Raw genomic sequence first — 20,736 nt, 5'->3', positions numbered from 1 at the left:
TACAGTCCGGGTAAAGCGGCAACTCAAACCGAACACCATACCGCCCCACCTCGCCATAAAGTCAAGAACAAAACAGCTCGGGGTTGCGCACAGGACCTGGGTAGCAGAGCAGGACACCCAAGAGTGACCTACGGATCGCGAGGACATACCTCGACACGCGACGACGGCCACCTATTCAGACGTGACAAACCTAGCCACGCCGGGGCCGAAAATCGCAAACGGACTCCATCGGAGGTACGTCGCAGTGTGGCCCAACATAGAGGCGCCACATACCCTCTTTGCTTCATAGACGAAGTAATGGAGCATCAATTCCCAGACGGGTTCAAACCTATGAATATTGAATCATATGATGGAACAACGGATCCCACGGTATGGATCGAGGACTTCCTCCTCCATATCCACATGGCCCGTGGGGACGACCTTCATGCCATCAAATACCTACCACTAAAACTCAAAGGACCAGCTCGGTACTGGTTAAACAGTCTGCCGAAAAATTCTATTGGCAGATGGGAAGATTTGGAGGACGCCTTTCGCTACACCTTCCAAGGAACATATGTCCGGCCACCAGACGCCGATGACTTAAGTCACATTGTCGAAGCAGCCCGGAGAGTCAGCTAGGCAGCTCTGGACCAGGTTCTTAGTTAAAAAGAACCAAATCATGGACTGTCCGGACATGGAAGCCCTTGCGGCCTTCAAACACAGCGTCCGAGATGAATGGCTTGCACGCCACCTCGGTCAAGAAGGACCTAGATCCATGACAGGCCTTACCACTCTAATGACCCAATTTTGCGCGGGAGAAGACAGTTGGCTCGCTCGTAGAAGCAATAGCGCCAGCGACTCGGGCACTTCCGAAATCCAGGATGGCAACAGCAAACCACGACAAAGCAAACACAACAGTTGCAATGATAATGAAAGATCACGCGACACAGCAGTCAACGCCGGATTCAGCAATCCCAAGCCCGGTCAATGGAAAAAGCCATTCAAGGTGAACAGAGACAGATCGTCCAACCTAGACAGGATACTGGACCGACCCTGCCAGATTCACGGCCACCCTAATAAACCAGCTAATCATACCAATAGAAAGTGTTGGGTCCTCAAGCTGGCCGGCAAGCTCAACACCGAACACAAGGGAAGGGGGCCGCCAAGCAATAGGGACGACAGGGTGGTTTACCAGCCAAATGCCGGGTGCCAGAAGCAATTTCCCGCAAAGATCGATCAAATCTGGAGCAGAAATAGCAGTTCGACTTCCGTTGCCCATCTCATATACCCGCTAAAACTATACCACGCATACATAACTACGCACTTAAGATACCATGGGCATTGGCGAAAGCATAATATGGACAAGTCTGCAAGCACTCCGGTAACATTTTTATCTACTTTCCTTTTTCTTTCTTCATTACTTCTTAAAAACAGGTGGCGCAAAGGAGAAACGTCTAAAACCGACTCTATCGAAGTTCGGATCCGTACACTCACCTACGGGGCTACTTCCTTCAAGGATTCCCCACGCCGAGGACAGGCGACGCAGACGTGCGACAAGAGGTCCAAAATAACTTTTTGTAGACCGCACTCTTTTTCGAGCCTGTAACATGCCTTTTTCCTCTGCCTTCAACCCAGGGCATATCAAATAGCCGGGGTCGTGGCCTTTATATATATCAAGTAATCTTTGGCATATCGCTCAGGTCCCAGTTCTCATTACCAGTAATAATTATCCGTGTCTTTCCGCAAATGAATATGCCTCCTATGGTTTTTTCATAGATATACCCCGGCTTAAACTTGCCAGGGGCTCGGTACGGGAACAATTGAGTTGCCAACAAAGTCCGAACAACTTTTGTAGCATACTTCGGCGTCGCGAGTTTGGCCTTATATGCATCAGCTCCGAATCATGTCTTTGGGTCAATAGTTGGGTTACCCAGCTCCTGTGCTTTCTATCCTACGTTCCGCTCTATCGGCTAGGGTAGTAAAGGGAGAACTACTAGCGATTGTGCTTCCGGTTCACCTGGCTTAGCACCTCAGTAGAGAAAGCGGAAAACTGACTATCATGAGGTGGCGAGAGCTGGTCAACCACTCGATGACTTATCGGACTCTCTAGCTATTCCTATGTGTCACAGGAAGGACCTCTTTTCGGTCAAATATGTACATGCATCGTATGAATAATCCACATACATACCAGGGGCTATGTCGTAGATCCACCATAAAACTCCTATGGCTAAGTGAAAGTGTTAATGCCCTATAGTCTGGTTGCCCGGTTCGCCGCATTGACACCTCCTTCACGAACCAAGACGTTCGGTCAAGAGTGATCAAATGCTTTTCCAAACACCCCCGTACTTCCTATGAGGGGGCTGAAGCCGACGACTGGAAAACTTTCAGATTATATTAAAACGACCGCACGGGAGGAACACAAACTTTGGAGCAATATATAAAAAACAGATTCACTATAAAATTGTCTCGTACAATTCGCATACACCTCACTCGAACATTATGTCTTTCGAGCACCGACCCTCTATCAAGCTGGCAGCCGCTAGGACGCCTTAAAAATAATGCTCCAGTTCGTGGTGGTCCTTGCCCTTGGGTGGACTCTTCACCGCAACATCGATGGCCTTCATCTTCCCCCAGAATGTCTTGACTCGGGCAAAGGCCATCCATGCACCCTCGATGCACACTGACTGCTTCACAGCGTCGATACGTGGCACCGCATCAACAAGCTATTGCACCAAGCCGAAGTAACTATTAGGAACAGGCTCAGTTGGCCATAACCGGGTTATGACGTTTTTCATGGCAGCGTCGGATATTCTATTAAGCTCGGCCCATTGGGACATCTGCTCATTTAGCAACAGGGGGCGCTTCGACGCGCTGAATTGTGACCAGAAAAGCTTCTCCATGTCGCGCCTGGTAAAACTGCACCGCATCGGATGAACTCTTCGGCAAGTCTAAAAACTCGTCCGCAGAACTCCGCAATTGGTTAAGCTGAGCATAGTTCGGATCGCCGAACTTAGTATGTAGAAAAAATGGCTCACCAGCCGCAATCTCCCTAGCTTGCCAGATCTCCTCACGGGCAGCTCTGGATTCAGACCGCGCTTCTCTCGCCTCTCGTAAGGCCTTGTCAACTTCAGCCATTTTGGCTTCATTCTCCTTCTGAAGGAGTTCACAGTGGCTAGCAACACTTTTTAGTTCGAGCGCCATCGTGGATATCTTCTCCTCGTCTTGACGCCGAGCAGCTCGTTTGGCTTTTAACTCAGCTGATGCCTTTTCGGCAGCCGCATTACTACGTGGGCTTGCTCCTTGGCCCGAGCCGGCTCCGCCCGAAGAATTTCAACAGCGGCAGCACCATCTGCAGCCATGCATATTACAGTATATAAATTTCAGCATTATGCTTATATCACAAAAATGTATGTGAAGGGACTGCCCCGAATACATGCCTTGCGATTCGTCAAGACGCACATTGATTAACGCAATGTCATCCCCAGACATATCAAGCTTCCGTTGCAGCTCGGCAATATACGTAGTCTAGGAAGTAGCCAGGGGGAAGCAGCCTATGTTCAAGTTAATCAGATTAGTCCATGAATGTTTCTTCTTGATCCTCCGTTCGCCTCCCATGGGAAGCCAACCCGAGTCTCAGGGGCTACTATCTATACACAGGTGTATTTTGCGAATAAAACACAATTGCACATATTACAGTACAAACCTCGAAGCCTCTTAGTAGGCTCGCAAAGGCCTCATCCAATCCGCTCTTCACGGACTGGACCTTTTCAACCACCGTGCCCATTAAGGTACGATGTTCGTTTGAGACGGACGCCTGCCACAGCATGTTCGTCAAGATATCCGGCGCCTCTGGGTCTCCGGAGGCTGCCGTAGGAGTACGACCACCCTTTGAAGGGATCCGTTCATACGTATCCGGCTGTATATCGGATTGTCCGGGCCCCTCATTGTTGTTCCCCAAACCCTGGGCCACCGAAGTATCACCTTTGGGTAATGTCTTCATCATCCCTTGCACCACTTGTTGGTCGGGAGATACCCTCCGCGACGACACCTCTAAGTCATCCGCCCTATTGGACGAAGAGGCTGGTGGGGGCGTCTCGCTTTCCATCATCTCTAGGAGAAGGTCCCCCGAGGAAGAGGATTGTTGAGGAAGACTGTGTGCTGAGCTGCAAAGACTATATATATATATGTATATATATATATATATTCTAGGCATTATAAGAAAGGAACGGGACACGTTTAAAATAGCTTTGATTCACTTAGGATTTGGCCTGAGGCTTGTCCTCGTCATGAGACTGCGCTTCGACATCCTCCAAGCCCGAGCCAGCCACCTAAGGCATCTTGCCTCGCTTAGGAGCCTGCTTCTCCTGATCTTCGGAGGCGGCCCTTCTCTTCCTAGGAGGAAAGGAGACAGTGGCCCCCCTTCACTTTTGTCTTTGGATGAGGAGACTTTGATTCCTCCGGACACAATGTCCGATGCACCCTTGGAATAGGGGCCATCTTTTGTCCTCTCACTCTCTGCCTCGCCCTCCTTCACAGGCATCTGGTATGGTGCCAGGGCCATCATCCTTGTTAGAACAGGATTCGCTGGGCCCTCGGGCAGAGGGGCCGAACACATAATTAGTTCCGCCTTCTTTGTCCAACCCTAGAAGAAGATAGCTTGCTCAGTGCCATATTACGGTATGCATAATTACAAAGTGTTTGGGAGCCAAGTGCTTACCGGGGTATCCAGATGGTTGCAGTTAAGGCCAGCATCTTCGGTGGTGTCCGGCCAATGTTTTCGCTTCCCGAAAAATAACTTCCACATCCCTTTGTGTGTGGTGCCGAAGAAGTGTTGGAGGGTTTGTGGTCCTTCTGGATTAAAATCCCACATGCGGCGAGACCTGCGCTGGCATGGCAGGATTCGGTGAACTAACATCACTTGGATCACGTTGACAAGATCGATGTCTCTCTCGACGAGGGTTCGAATGCGGCTCTATAAAGTCTGCACTTCATCAACTGATCCCTAGTCCAGCCCCTTGTTGACCCATGATGCAAGCTGTAACGGTGGCCAGGAGGGAATGTGGGTGCAGCTACCCACTTGGTGCTGCGGGGTTCCGTAATGTAAAACCACTCCCGCTGCCAGTGATTGGAAGTTTCAGTAAAAGAACCTTTTGGCCAAGGAGTGCTAGTGAGTTGGCTGATCGTAGCACCGCCGCACTCCACCTGTTCCCCGTCGACTACCTTCGGCTTCACACTGAAGGTCTTGAGCCATAATCCGAAGTGTGGGGGGATTCGGAGGAAGGCCTCGCATGTAATGATAAATGCCGAGACGTGGAGGATAGGGTCCGGGGCTAGGTCATGAAAATTTAGTCCGTAATAAAACATTAGCCCCCGGACGAAGGGGTGAAGAGCAAACCCTAGCCCCCGGAGGAAGTGGGAGATGAATACGGCCCTCTCGCCAGATCTGGGGGTCGGAATAACCTGACCTTGAGCAGGGAGCCTGTGGTGTACCTCTGCGGTCAAATATCTGGCCGCCCGAAGCTTTGCGATATCCTCCTTCGTAACGGAGGAAGCCAGCCATCGGCCTTGGAAGCTAGGTCCGAACATGATGGGAGGCTTGAAATGATGAAGTCGAACCTTGGGTGCTAGAACTCGAGGTTGGGAAGGCTGAGGAGAGATTTGGCATAAAAGAGGGCCCTTGGTTTCTTTATAAAGGCAGCGGGTGTTGGACTCCTCCTCCTAAGCCTAAGAACCTGCCTATTCCTAAGGAATCTTTCCCACAGGACGGTTGGGTTACCCACGCTCATATTAATGAAAATACCGCAATTAGGGCACACAATCTCTGCTTCGACAAGACGTGCCAATGACAACCATGCCCCGAAACATGGAACGGCGGGACGGGAAACGGTTTAAGATAATGACCGAGAAGCGTGACGTCACATTACTAAAAGGTATCAGCATATTGGATTCGTAGAATACTATACTCTCTAGGGTTGTGTGTTACAGGTCCGGACACGATCAATTCGCCCGAAGACTATTTTGGAGTTCAGAAGGAGGAACCCGCCTTGCAATGCCGAAGACAGCACTACGCGTCGGATACCTTGTCATTGAAGCCAGGTTCATGGGCTACTGAGGGAGTCCTGGACTAAGGGGTCCTCGGGCGTCCGGCCTGTTAGCCATGGGCTGGACTGATGGGCTGTGAAGACACGAAGACCGAAGAGTGCACCCGTGTCTGGATGGGACTCTCCTTGGCGTGGAAGGCAAGCTTGACGACTGGATATGTAGATTCCTTTCTTTGTAACCGACCTTGTGTAACCCTAGATCCTCCCGGTGTCTATATAAACTGGAGGACTTAGTCCGGATAGGGGACTCATTATCATAGCCATACAAGCTAGACCTCTAGGGTTTAGCCATTACGATCTCAAGGTAGATCAACTCTTGTAATACTCATATTCATCAATATCAATCAAGCAGGACGTAGGGTATTACCTCCATAGAGAGGGCCCGAACCTGGGTAAACATCATGTCCCTTGTCTCCTGGTACCATCGACCTTAGACGCACAGTTCGGGACCCCCTACCCGAGATCCGCCGGTTTTGACACCGACACCCCCCTTTCCTTCTCCTTCTCCCCCTTCCTTTCCCCCTCCTAGTAGGAGTAGGAAATAGGGGAGTCCTACTCCTACTAGGAGGAGGACTCCACCTCCTAGCGCACCCTACAGGGACGGCCGGCCTCCCCCTTGCTCCTTTATATACGGGGGCAGGGGGCACCCTAGAACACACAAGTTGATCATTGATCTCTCCCAGCCGTGTGCAGTGCCCCCCTCCACCATAATCCACCTTGGTCATACTGTAGCGGTGCTTAGGCGAAGCATGCGACGGTAGCTTCATCAACATCGTCACCATTCCGTCGTGCTGATGAAACTCTCCCTCAAGCTCTACTGGATTGTGAGTTCGTGGGACGTCACCGAGCTGAACATGTGCTGAACGCGGAGGTGCCGTATGTTCGGTACTGAGGATCGGTCGATCGTGAAGACATACGACTACATCAACCGCGTTGTCATAACGCTTCTGATTAACGGTCTATGAGGGTATGTGGATGACACTCTCCCCTCTCATTGCTATGCATCACCATGATCTTGCGTGTGCGTAGGATTTTTTTTTTGAAATTACTACGTTCCCCAACATAATGTGCCTTCCTGCATGCCATAGGCACGAACCACTTTTGTCCAACCCCTTGTGACGATCGCCCGCCCATCCTTCACCGCCTTCAGGAAGACTTCTAGAGCATTATCATTGTAGCATGAATTATATACTTTAACCTTAGTTGCCTCCACTCCGGTCATGTAGTTTGCAAGGTAATCATCAGTAAATAGCTTCGGAAACCACTGAAAAGAGAAAAGTACCCGATAGGTCTAATAGAGTAACTTGTTGCGGGCAGGGGGAAAAGGCAACACATTACTAACCATCCTAAAGTTCACTGTTGTCTTCGACAAAGTGTAAATAAAGAGCTTAATTCCAATCACCCGTTTCTTTCGCCTAACAATCTTTCTTAGTTTCCTCACTTGATGCTTGTTCATGAATATCTCATTGGCCCATACGCAAAAGGGATCGAAGCGTGGATCAGTACCCCTCATATATGTACCTACAAGCAACCAGTAAATGTTAGAAGCTCAACTGAGATTGCACAAATGATGTAAAATACAACTACCTATGCTCCTAAGTACAAGTATATTTTTTGAGATTTCAATATGAACTACATACGGAAGTATATAGAATTATAGATATAGTTTAGATTAGAATCTAGATTGACTCATTTTGCTCCTTATGTAGTCTATATTGGATTCTCTAAAAATACTTATATTTAGGAATAGATGGTGTATAAGACATGGGATGCAGCTAACCTCGGCGACGAACAACAGCATCGCCCATTGTATCCCTGTGTAAGTACATGGAAAGCCAATGTTAACTACATTAGGGCTAACATCCACCAAAAATAGGAAATGATAATAAAATGGCAGCATCTACAGTGATATCTTCATTTTGAAAGAGTAGCATGGTAGCAAAGGGACAGATTAAAAAATGGATACAACTGTTAATTGCAATAGGCTTAACAACATCCTAATTCATGTTTTGTAAGTTTGTAGCCATTGAAATACAACTCTTTAAAAATGGATACAACTGTTAATTGCAACAGGCTTAATGGCCATTGAAACCGATACTAATAAAAATGCAATTGGCAGAGTTAAACATCACAGGGCAGGTGCTGCCAGAGCAGATAATGGCCAAGTTGTTTATAAAAAGGTAGGGAAAATAGCTCAAACATGTTAGGCATGTTTACTACAACATGCTTTATACATCAACAATACAAAACATAGCCATTGATTGCAACTGGTATTGGTAAGATTGAACTGGTGGGTACATACTTGGTAAGTCCTGAGAGGTAGTTGCTGGGGCACTTCATCTTGGCCAGAGCTCGTCCGAAGTCAGCGGCGGTGGAGGCGAGCTGTTCCTCCGGATCAAAGCGTGGATCAGTGCCACTGACATGTGTACCTACAGGCAACCAGTAAATGGTAGAAGTTAAACTGCAATTGCACAACTGATGTGAAATACTATAAGACATGGGATGCAACTAACCTTGGGGGCAAACAATAGCATCGGCCGTTATGACCCAGCGTAATTACATGGACAAGCATGTTAAGTACAACAGGGTTAGCATCCACAAAAAAAAGCAAATGGGGCAGCATCTCTAGTATATCTTCATTGCGGAGAGTAGCATGGTAGCAAATGGACAAATTAAAAAATGGATACAACTGTTAATTGCAACAGGCCTAACAACATCCTAAGTCATGTTTTGTAAGTTTGTAGCCATTGAAATGCAACTGTTTAAAATGGATTCAACTGTTAATTGCAACTGGCTTAATAAACATTGAAACCGGTGCTGATAAAAATGCAATTGGCATAGTTAAACATCACAAGGCAGGTGCTGCCAAAGCACAGAATGGCCCAGATGTCTATAGAAAGGTAGGGAAAGTAGCAAAAACATGTTAGGCATGTTTACTAGAACATGCTTAATACAATGACCATACATAACATGGCCATTAATTGCAACTGGTATTGGTAAGATTGAACTGGTGAGTACATACTTGGTAAGTCCTGAGAGGTAGTTGCTGGGGCACTTCATCTTGGCCGGAGCTCGCCCAAAGTCAGCGACGGCGAAGGCGAGCTGTTCCTCCGGGTCGCAACGTTGATAAGTGCCACTGACATGTGTACCTACAAGCAACTAGTAGATGGGTAGAAGTTAAACTACAATTACACAAATGATGTGAAATACTGTAAGACATGGGATGCAGCTAACCTTGATGGCAAACAATAACATCGGCCGTTATGACCATGCGTAAGTAAATGGACAAGCATGTTAAGTAAAACAGGGTTAGCATCCACCAAAAATAGCAAATGGGGTAGCATCTCTAGTATATCTTCATTGCGGTGAGTAGCATGGTAGCAAATGGACAGATTAAAAAAATGGATACAACTGTTAATTGCAACAGGCTTAACCACATCCTAAGTCATGTTTTGTAAGTTTGTAGCCATTGAATACAACTGTTTAAAAATGGATTCAACTGTTAAGTGCAATAGGCTTAATAGAAACTAAAACCGATATTGATAAAAATGCAATTGGCATAGTTAAACATCACAAGGCAGGTGCTGCCAGAGCAGAGAATGGCCCAGATGTCTATAAAAAGGTAGGGAAAGTAGCAAAAATGTGTTAGGCATGTTTACTAGAACATGCTTAATACATCAACCGTACAGAACATAGCCCTTAATTGCAACTGATATTGGTAAGGTTGAACTGGTGAGTGCATACTTGGTAAGTCCTGAGAGGTAGTTGCTGGGGCACTTCATCTTTGCCAGAGCTCGCCCAAAGTCAGCAACGGCGGAGGCGAGCTATTCCTCCGGGTCGAAGCGTGGATCAGTGCCACTGACATGTGTACCTACAAGCAACCAGTAAATGGTAGAAGTTAAACTGCAATTGCACAAATTATGTGAAATACTGTAAGACATGGGATGCAGCTCACCTCGACGGCAAACAAAAGCATCGGCCATTATGACCCTACATAAGTACATGGACAGGCATGTTAAGTACAACAGGGTTAGCATCCACTAAAAATAGCAAATGGGCAGCATCTCTAGTGATATCCTGAGTCATGAATTGTAAGTTTGTTGCTGGTATTAGTGAAATTGAGATGGACACGGTAATATTTGAACATCACACAGTGTGTAGTACTGAAATAAACAAGGTATTAACATGCTTAATACATCAACCGTACAAATCATAGCCGTTGCAAGTGGTATTGGTAAGATTTAGCTGGTCATATCTTACCTGTTAAGTCCTAGGGGGTAGTCACTGGGGGACTTCATCTGGGCCAGAGCCTGCACCATGTCACGTCAGCGGAGGCGAGGTGTTCCTCCGGGTCAACACGAATAGCGGCCATCACGCCATGGACCGTCATCAGCTCCTGGCGGGGGGGGGGGGGATTTGGAGGCATGAGAATGTTTCGCAGGCACCATTTAAGCAATCAGGCCGGGGACGTGATAGAGATCAGTAGGTTACCTGACTAGATCCGAGCAGAACTTAGACGTGGTTGAAGCTTTGGTTGCAGTGGCGGCGGTTTGAGATGCCGGTAGGGGGAGGCGCGAGGGAGGGGATGTGGTTGGAGGAATAAATTCTGAAATCGCGTGCTTAATGAAAATTTTGGTGCGAAATTTGAATCTTGGGCGGGGGAAACACACAACGCAGACGAAGCGCGTAAAATACTCATGTGCGAGAAAAAAGAAAGTTGGCAGATCCCTTCTCCTAAAAAATGTACACGTGTACTTGATTTTTTTCGGGCAATGGTACGCCTGGTTTATTAGGAAATATCGCACAAGTAACTGACTTATGGGTCATTAACGCAAAAAACGCAGATGGGTACAGGATAGAAACCATGTGTTTTGTGATCTTCTAATGATTAACGCAAAAAAACGTACACGGGCACACATGCTAATCAACGCTCAAAGCCCTCAAAGGATGCTCTTACCGACATTGTATGTTAATACTACAAACTTAAAGTACTACTGGTAATTTTCTCTAATACTACAAACTTAAACTACTTCTCACATGCTACCATCAGGGCATGCTGGCCAGACGCCGGCGTTCTCCTTCCCGGCCTTGTAGGCGGCAACCCACCATGCTTCGATCTCCGCCAAGCTCTCCTCACCACAGCGTGCAGCCTCTTTTTTGTTGCGGCGGTGGGACTCTCTATTCTTGGCGGCTTTCTGCCTTTTCTGCTCCTTCTGTGCGGCTTTGGCTGCCTCTAGATCCACCACCCATTTGGCCATGGCAGCCTCAAAGTCCGCCCATGTAACTGTCTGGCCACCGGTGGCGATGAACTCCACGCGGCGAGATGCCATCGCTTCCTTACCATGTGTGCGGTGGCGGGCGGCGAGGAACGCGGCGCGGCGGGATGCCATCACTTCCTTACTAGTTACTGTGCGCCGCGGTGCCAAGGACGATGCCTGGAGAGAGCTCTGGGACGGAGGGGCCGGGAAGCCATACAGTGTGGTGGTATTCAAGAGCTCAACGACAAATGACAACAGAAATTTGGCTTCCCTTACAATTTTGCTTGTTCATTATGGCACACGGTTCATCTCCGTAGCTTCCGGAAACAGTGTGCGCTGAGCCTATTATGTGTTGCGTTATGATTGGCCGGAACCCCAGCCACGCGGATCGCGCGTGTGCACTGTTGGATGCGCTGCGATCGAACGACAATCCACGTCCCTCACATCACACCCGTGCACCCGTTGCTAGATTGGATATATATGCGCTAAATGCCTAGAAAATACACATAATCCCCTAAATATGGTAAATGAGCCTGCAAAAATGCCAAATTTGAACACAGTGATTTGCAGGGTGTATTTTCGTTGTAGAAAAAAACTCCAGGGCAAAGAACGAAGAAAATTTGGATTCCCCTTCAATCTTGAGGATTTTCCTTTCGAAAGCATGGAACTTCCTCGGTGATGGTTTGATTTATGAAGGGCGTGCATGAGAACATAAGCCAAACCTTCTCAAATTTTTACCAAGGCATGGTGAGGTCATATCCTTGGCACCATGCCAGGCATCATGTTTTTAAGCATTTATTTCATTTTTTCTATCATTGAAAACCCAACAAACAGACATTTGTGGTTGACTATTGCCACACATTTCATCGAAATATCTGTCCATTTCTTGTAAAAGGCATGAGAATTTACTAAATGGCACGAGCATGGTTTTCTAGGTCGCTCTTGTGGACCCTTTCATGCATTGATTGTTTGAACTTGAACTATGCGCATTAAAGCCTAGGAAATGCACATAATCCCCTAAATATGGCAAATGAACATGGAAAAGTTTCAATTTGAACACGATGCTTTGCAGGTTGTATGCTCATCATAGAAAAAAACTCGTGGACAAAGGACAAAGGAAATTTGGATCCCCCTTCAATCTTGGTGATTTCCCCCTCGAAACCATGAAACTTCCTCGGTGATGGTTCGATTTATGAAAGGCGCACACATCACGACATAAGGAAAACATTCTCCAATTTTTACCAGGGCATGGTGAGGCCATACCATGGCACCACGCCAGGCGTCATGTTTTCCAACCATGTGTTTCATTTTTTTATATAGTTGTTAACCGAGTAAATGACGCGTTTATGGTTGACTATCGCCACACATTTTCTTGAAATATCTGCCCATTCCTTGTAAAAGGCATGAGAATGTGCTAAGTAACACGAGCATGGTTTTCCAGACCGTTCTTGTGCACCTTTTCAAGCACCGATTGTTCGAATTTGAATTATGTCCATTAATGCCTAGAAAATGCACATGATCCCCTAAATATGGTAAATGAGCCCGGGAAAATGTCAAATTTGAACACGTTGCATTTGAGGTGGTATGTTGATCATTGGAAAAAACTGAATGACAAACTAGGACGGAAATTAGGATTCCCCTTCAACCTTGGGGATTTTCCCTCTCGAAAGCATGGAACTTCCTCGGTGATGGTTTGATTTATGAAGGGCGTGCATGAAGACATAAGCCAAACCTTCTCAAATTTTTACCAGGGCATGGTGAGGTCATACCATGGCACCATGCCTGGCGTCATGTTTTTTAAGCATTTATTTCATTTTTTCCATAGTTGGAAACCCAACAAACAGACATTTGTGGTTGACAATTGCCACATGTTTCATCAAAATATCTGTCCATTCCTTGTAAAAAGCATGAGAATTTACTAAATGGCACACACATGGTTTTCTAGGCCGTTCTTGTGGACCCTTTCATGCATCAATTCATGGACAAAGGACAAAGGAAAATTGGACCCCCCTTGAATCTTGGTGATTTCCCCCTCGAAACCATGAAACTTCCTCGGATGATGGTTCGTTTTATGAAAGGCGCACATCACGACATGAGGAAAACATTCTCCAATTTTTACCAGGGCATGATGAGGCCGTACCATGGCACCACACCAGGCGTCATGTTTTCCAACCATGTGTTTCATTTTTTCTATAGCACGAGCATGGTTTTCCAGACCGTTCTTGTGCACCTTTTCATGCACCAATTGCTCGAATTTGAATTATGTGCATAATCAATGCCTTGAAAATGCACAAAATCCCCTAAATATGGTAAATGAGTTTGAAAAAAATATAAAATTTGAACACGTTTCATTTGAGGCGGTATGTTGATCGTTGGAAAAAAATTGAATGACAAACTAGGACGGAAATTTGCATTCCCCTTCAATCTTGGTGATTTCCCTCTCGAAAGCATTGAACTTCCTCGGTGATGGTTCGATTTATGAAGGGCGTGCATGACGACATAAATCAAACCTTCTTAGCTTTTGACCAGGGCACAGTGAGGCCATACCATGGCACCATGCCAGCCGTCATGTTTTTTAAGCACATGTTTCATTGTTCTATAGTTGATAACCCAGTAAATGACGCATTTGTGGTTGACTATTGCCACACATTCCATTGAAATATCTCTCCATTCCTTGTAAAAGGCTTGACAAATTACTAAATACCACGAGTATGGTTTTCCCAGACCGTTCTTGTGCACCCTTTCATGCTCCAATTGTTTCAATTTGAATTACGTGCATTAATGCCTACAAAATGCACATGATCCCCTAAATATTGTAAATGAACCCGTAAAACTGTCAAATTTGAACACGGTGATTAGCAGGGTTTATATTCATCATAGAAAAAAAACTCATGGATGAAGGACAAAGGAAATTTGGATTCCCATTCAATCTCGGTGATTTACTATCGCACACGATTCATCTCCGTCGCCTCTGCAAGCCGTGTGTGTTCACTCACACATGCAAAAGGAAAAGAAAACCCTCGCCCACTTCATCCCCACTCACTCGCCGCGGACTCCTCCATAACTCTGCAACCTAAGCTCGACGTCTTTTGGCGGCGGGCGTAGGTCGTGCTCAAAACGGCACCGAATTTTGCCTCCACCGCTTTCCGCCGCCTATCCGCACCGACATTCTAGACTCTGGTCGACTGGGGTTTTCTGCGGGATTGGGCCGGGGATTTTTCTCATGGAGAAGGTAATCAACTTAATTAGCGAAATATTTACTCATCTCTTATCGCAGTCCGTCCGTCGCTGTTAATCAACCGGTGGAAATTGCCGTGGAATCATTTTTGTTCTAGATGATTCATGGGTGTTCATTCATGTGTGCACAATGCGAGCACAAATCGGCAACTGTGGTCGTGGCCAGTCGGAAACGAAGTTCTATCTCACCATTCCGGATGACTTTAGGGAGCGCTCGGTATGTTCAATCTCAACCTACCACGGTCGGCATGGCCTAAATTTGTGAACATATACCGTCTGTTGCTACATTATCTATATATTTGCATAAAATCTTTCTTACATTATCTATTTTTAATTCTATATTTTTGTACTTTTCTTGCATCTATATATGGATATGTTCTATCAGTTACTCCCATATTTGCATCTTGCTTGGTTATTTCAATATATCTAATTTACGATCTTAATTTTTATTTCAAGCAGTACATCCCTTGCTTTGCAAGAACAGGAGTAGAAGGAAATCTTGGGCTTTACTTTGCTGATGACTCCCAGGATGTCATATTGAAAAGACAACATGGATTTACAATGACGGTTAGCATAAAACTTGATAAAGATGATCACTCCTATTTTAATGCGGACCTTTGGAGAAAAATGCCTAAGTGTTATGAACTGAAAGCTAGCAATAAAATTCTAGTGTGTGCACCACAACCCGGTCTAATTAACATGGATGATTACTTACCCAACGTCATCAGCCGATCAAAGTCTGATCGAGGTTAGTGTCCTTTCAACTTTCTCCATGCTGTCATATTACTATTTAAGCAACCAATTGATCACTATTTAAGCAACCAATTGTGATATCATATTCTGACTCCGTTCCTAGGCAGTAACAAATTCTGTTTACCAATTTATGCGCACTGTATATTCTTCTGCCATGTTCTGAATAAATAATACCTTTCCACCTTTTAAGAAGGATATGTTGGATGCATAGTGAACGATCTGTATGTTACTAAGCGTACCAAATTTCACTGGAAGGACTTGAAGCATGTCATAAACTTTGTTGATAATCTGAGAGAGATAGCACAACGTATGAATGCTGGATATTGGATGGGATTAATTAGACCTATGGTGCACACACTGAACAAGACCAATTGTGTACACAAAACGCTGGTAAAAAGTCTTATTTTAATGTTGATGCTCATAAACTATATGTATCTTCAATGATATGTTACAATTGTTTTTTATTCTACATGTCAACAGAAATTCCCCCTGTAGCAGTTCCTAGATCGATTGCCCGGCGTGGTCGAATTACACTTGTGCCTGCTAATAACGCCAAAGTGATTGCAAGGTACTGCATTTCCAGCAGAAATGGAACCATTCAAATTAACAAGTTCTCGCTTCTCGTGACAATGCATCCATATTGGAAAATTGGAGACACTGTTCTACTCATGATCTACCAAGGCACAGGAGGGCTCTTCCTTTTCATTGACGAGATGTCGAGTCGCCGTGATCAAGCTGCTTCCAGTGGATAGTTGTGGTTGTTGGCCCTCAGTCTCTTAAAGTGTGCTAGCTGTTACTATATATGTAAAGTTTGTAGATATGGACCGTATGGTTGTTGGCCCTTAGCCTCTTAAAATGTGATAGTTGTTACTATGTTAAGTATGTAGATATGGACCATATGGTTGTCAAGACCGTGTTACGAAGATCCTCCTTTTGTCGAATAGTGTAACCACTATATATATGTTACTCAAATGCGGTTACCCAAGTTCATAAAATTTCATGGAAAGTATTAGTATCGTAGACAGTTCATTGAGTTTAAACGTGTGCCCGATGACCAGAAGGCATTTCCATATTAACTGTCCATATTGCAAATTCACACACATGTTAACATAAGGAAACGTATGTGTAACATACTAATCATCGCACACGAGTACTCGCAGACGCATCGTGTGCGATACTCCGCCACCTCAAGCAACTAGTTTGTAGTTTTCAAAGTTTTTTGTACACACAGAATCGCACATGAAGTAACTGCATCGACCGTCTGTGTTGTAATTTCTCATCGCAAACAGTTCATCCGAGTCGGCTGTTTGCCAAGTATCAGACACTTCTTGTTTACATGACTCGTTTGTGTTCTTTTGGCTCATCGCAAACAGTTCTTCTCTGTGAACTGTATGCCGCATATCACACACATCTTGTTATGTTGAACCGTTTCTGTTGTGTTCCCTAATCGAAAACTGTTCATCCGAGTTAACCCTATGCCGTATATCGCACACACATTGATATGGATGCCCGTTTTGTGTTGTTCTGCCTCATCGCAAACAATTCGAATGGATTAACCGTGTGTCCTACATCGCACGCACATTGTTATGGCTGCCCATTTCTGTTGTTCTACCTCATCGCAGACAGTGTGAATGGATTAATCGTGTGTCCTGCATCGCACACGCAAATAAAATCTGAATCGTGTTTGATGGCTCGGACATTGCAAATGTTTTGCACCTTTCTGACGGTTTTTTGACATCACCATTTGCGATTATTGCATCGCACATAGTTTCGGCAAAGGGTCTCTGATCGTAGTGTCGCGTTAGCAGTATCCTGCAGTAGTGGTCATTCAGAATGTAGAAGACCAATGTCTTCATGGAGCCTTCAGTCTTGGCATGCGGAGAGTGCCCTTTGATTGGCCATAGAGTTTGACTCGGTATATGATATATGGTGCAGGGCGGGTACTCGAGGTCATTCACAAAGAATTCCTTGGGGTACTCAGCTTCTATTAGCAATGGCTTTATCATGCTCAACATTTGACTCATATTGGGCTCTAGCTTCTGGAAGATGCTTTCAAGTTCCTGTTCACATCGCTGACAGCCTGGCTCATAGAGATCACCAAGAGTGGGTAGGGAGGTAAGCTCAATGATGTCTTGAGCTTTGGCTTCATGGTGTACATCACCTGACATCCACTCAAGGATCCATGTCTTCAGATCCCTGTTGTAGCCTGAGATATGAAGGGTGGCATAAAATTGAAGCAAGAGCTCTTCATTCCGGTGCTCCTTGTCAACAAAAAAGGGGAGCAGGCCAACTTGATGAAAGCAATCAAGGGCTTCCTCAAGGCATGGTAGTCCAACAATGGCATCACACCACATGCGCTTGTGTGGGAAGATTCTATCCTGGTTGTACAAGATGCATGAGTAATAGCTTCTTTGCTGATGACTCCAGAACCTGTCAGAATATATCTTGGGCTTCTTGGATGGATTATTGGCCTTGTCAAAGAATGTGTTGTGCTCTCTGAAGCTTAAGACACTGAATGAGCCCTGAGTAGTGACATGTGACGCCCCAAGATCGACGCTCCAGAAGACTTCCGTATTTTCGTGACCTTCGTGTTTTTCATTTGTGGTTGCTTTATTTATTCTTGCATTGCATCATGCCATCATGCCAACATGTCTTTTAAGTTTTAAAAACTCAACCAAATAAATTGCATGGATCTCGGATCCATTTAAATCGAGGGAATTCACATGGTGATTTCTCTTTATAACATATCCTCCTAATAATTATGGAGCTATTTTAAATATTCCATTAGTTTGGAATTAACCGAAAACACTTGCAAAATAATTCCCATGCCTATTCCACCTCAAGTTTCACCTCCAAACCTTGAAAACAATTCTTTATCTCTTTTATCGAGGCTCCTTCTAAATTCTCAACATTTTTGGACACTTCGAAAACCTGGTCCTAGTTCAAACCTATTTGAATTCAACTCAAATGAGTTTGAATTCAACTCAAATGAGTTTGAATTCAACTTTCAATCATGCCTAGTCCTATTTTTCATGGACCGTGCACATTTTGTGAGTCCGGGGAAATAAACCCATGCCCAAACTCTTTAACCTTTTCTTCACTCCTTTTCTTTCTTTGCATTTTTTCTGCTATGGAAAATAAGTGAGACGGAGAGAGGCTCTAGCCGGCCTCTTGGACCTCCCAGGCCCAGCCTCCAAGGCCCATCTGCAGCCCAGCCGTGCCCCCGCTGTAACCCTAGCCTCTCCCTCTCCCTCCCGTGCCCGCCGCCTACACCCGCACCGCTTAATCCCCTGATCTCTCCCCTTCGTCCTCCTCTGGCGCCGCCCCTCTCCCTCGTGCCTCCTTCTCCACCGCGCCGACGCGTCCTCCCTCTCCTTCGTGTCCGCCGCCGCCAGGATCCACCGCGAGCTCCCCATCAAGCCGCCACCTCCCCGCCATGGCGCCCGCGCCTTGTTCGCCACGGCAACTCCCGGCTTTGGTCGGCCCTGCTCCTTCTAGACCGCGCCCGTCGCCCTCCTTGGCCGCGAGGCCATCAACATCGCCGTGCCCCTGCGCCCCTCCATGTGCTTCCTCCTCCGGCCTCCTCATCGTCCTGCCATGGACGCCGAGCTCCAAGCTCCTGCCGTCCCTCCACTCCTTCTCCAGCGAGCCCCGCGGCCGGTCTGCACCGCCTTTGCCGGACCTCCTCGCCTGTGTCCTCCATCCGAGCGACCCGTCGTTTCTCTCTGCGACCCACCTCCCGAGCGCCATCCATGGTGGTCGGCTTCCTCCATCGAGCTTCCCCAAACTCCTCTGCATGATTCCTTTCGCCGGCCTCCTGACCTCCTATGTGCCCTGCTCCCGTCTGCATCAAGCAGCCCAGCAAAGTGTCACTCGTGCTGCACCTCCCCGATGGCCACCCGTGCACCTACACCTCGCCCTGCCATTGTTGCCTCCATGCTGCTGCTCCGAACGCCAAGTACAACTACGAACCCGAAAGAATAAAGATGCGCCAGGTCTCTCTCCAACAAGTGTAGCTCTACCCTCGTCGTGGACCTAACAAGACCGTCAAGTGAACGACTACAATGTGGGTACAACTACCGTCGAGGAAACCGCCAAGTCCAACGACCACCCCGAGGACTTACCGAGACCATCAAGATCGAGACTGCCCCGAACCATGTCGTCTCGCCGGATCGTCAAAACCATCGTCTTGGATTACGCCAAGTACCTTGACGCCTGACGCCTAGAATGACTACCGTCGTCGAAGACCCATGAACCAAAAACATCAAGTTCGACTACCATCGACCTGTGTACCACTACCGCCGCCCGAACATCTACAGAACATGTATCACAACCATCGCCGAAGACATGTGAACGACTATCGATGACCCTCCAAGTTCGTCCATGATTTCTATGTACTACTGCTGTCACCGTGAACAACTACTTCCATACCCTCGCGAGAATGTCTACTTCCTTCTACACCCCATCGAACCCGAACCGTCCCGAATGCACGCCTTGAAGGTATAACCACAGAGACGACGATTCGTGGACAAATGCATGTTGTATGAGATGCACATCTTCTTTGCACCGTGCCCAACTTGTTTCGTGCACGACCCTCGGATGCCTTGCCGCCGACACGTGGGAACCCGATTACCGGGATCACTCTCCGTCACTCTTGCATCTTCCGCACACTTGTTCTTTTGCACCAGCATTTCCACGAATTGCCGGATCATTGGAATGTTGCCGTGCCACCATTTCCGTTGTCGTTGCCGTGGCACCCCTTTCGTTTTCGCCACGATGACAAATGCTTCATATCATGCTCATGTCAACATTTTCATAAAATTGCATAAAACTTTTTGATAGTGTGTTTACCATGATGTTTGCTTCTTTCCGGTTGTGCTACTTCTCGATAGTTCTCGGTATCATTGCAATTGTGAGGATCCGTTCATCTACGTTGGTTCGTCTTCTTCTTCATGGATCCAGTCTTCTTCCTAGCGGGATTGTAGGTAAGATGACCATTACCCTCGATATCACCTCTATCTTTGCTTGCTAGTTGTTCGCTATATCGCTATGTCGCGCTACCTATCACTTGTTTATCATGCCTCCCATATTGTCTTGTCAAGCCTCTAACCCACCTTCCTAGCAAACCGTTGTTTGGCTATGTTACCGCTTTTTGCTCAGCCCCTCTTATAGCGTTGCTAGTTGCAGGTGCCTTGCAGGTTGTTCCATGTTGGAACATGATTATGTTGGGATATCACAATATCTCTTATCTTAATTAATGCATCTATATACTTGGTTAAGGGTAGAAGGCTCGGCCTTATGCCTGGTGTTTTGCTCCACTCTTACTACCTTAGTTTCCTTTGCTCCATTCCTTTGCACCAAATTCATGAAAAATAGTACCATAGGAAACTTTCCAATTCTGATGTTTT

Source organism: Triticum urartu, chromosome 4, assembly GCF_003073215.2.
Source record: "Triticum urartu cultivar G1812 chromosome 4, Tu2.1, whole genome shotgun sequence".
Taxonomy (NCBI): Eukaryota; Viridiplantae; Streptophyta; class Magnoliopsida; order Poales; family Poaceae; genus Triticum; species Triticum urartu.
The sequence above is the reverse complement of the archived record's forward strand: the minus strand, read 5'-3'. Positions refer to the sequence as shown.